This window comes from Anarrhichthys ocellatus, unplaced genomic scaffold (genome assembly GCF_004355925.1).
Source record: "Anarrhichthys ocellatus isolate YVR2014 unplaced genomic scaffold, GSC_Weel_1.0 scaffold16, whole genome shotgun sequence".
In the NCBI taxonomy this organism is placed as follows: Eukaryota; Metazoa; Chordata; class Actinopteri; order Perciformes; family Anarhichadidae; genus Anarrhichthys; species Anarrhichthys ocellatus.
The window spans coordinates 8,155,171-8,156,090 of NW_022280046.1; the positions used below are offsets into that span (position 1 = coordinate 8,155,171).

At 38.8% G+C, this 920-nt stretch overlaps 1 protein-coding gene across 1 annotated transcript in view; it reads left to right on the forward strand.

The window, feature by feature from the left end:
* Positions 1–310: 310 nt before the first annotated feature.
* Positions 311–920, forward strand: part of rassf6 (Ras association domain family member 6) — a 7,395-nt gene continuing 6,785 nt past the window's right edge. Inside the window, exon 1 of the mRNA XM_031855778.1 lies at positions 311–416. The gene's annotated coding sequence lies outside the window, so the exon portion shown is untranslated. The remainder of the gene's footprint in view (positions 417–920) is intronic.

The following is a 920-nucleotide window of genomic DNA, read 5'->3' on the forward strand; positions in this document are numbered from 1 at the left end:
AATAAAGCTGATTGTCATTCAGATTTTGACGAGGTCAACCCTTTGAAGTTGGCGAACAGCAAACCACGGGGTAGCTCTCTCTCTCTTTCTCTCTCACTCCGTCTCTCTCTGTCTCACACACACACACACACATACACACACACACACACACACACACAAGGCAGGTGAGTCATATTTGGTGTCAGTCAGCCCCTCCCTCTCAACACTGTCTCAACGTGTCCTGCAATAATTAACCAGCTGCTGCAGTGTGCTACACAAGCTCACCTACCACATGCACTGTACTCTGGACCTATAAACACACACACACACACACACACACACACACACACACACACACATATACACATACAAGATACGGGACATCAAACATGAAGTGAACCAGCTTAATTTGTTTGGAGATTGAAAGACCAGGCCAGGTAGGAACGATTGCATGTTCGATCATTTTCATTTCATGCTTCAGTTTGTTAAAGTGAGCTTCACCGTGGAAGTACAGGAACCAAACAGTGCTACTTTTAGCAAAGAACAACAATCATTTAAACAATATTTACCTGAACGCACTGTTGGTTTATTGATTGAATACAACCTAGTCTGATAGTAGCGTGCTCCTCTTTCACTATCAACTTCCTAAAACAATCATTATTGCCATGATTCAAAATTGCTTTGACTTAAAAGTTTGGTCCATAACAAAAACGTATTCATGATTCTGATAAAGTATTACAACTCAGTTTATGGGTCCGCTGTGCTTTAATTTGTTAAAAGAAAAAAAATGACAAGTGTTATAGTGAATCAGTGTAACAAAATAAAGTGTTATAGTGAGTCAGTGTAACAAAATAAAACATTACAGTGAGTAAGTGTAACAAAATAAAGTGTTATAGTGAGTCAGTGTAACAAAATAAAGTGTTATAGTGAATCAGTGTAAC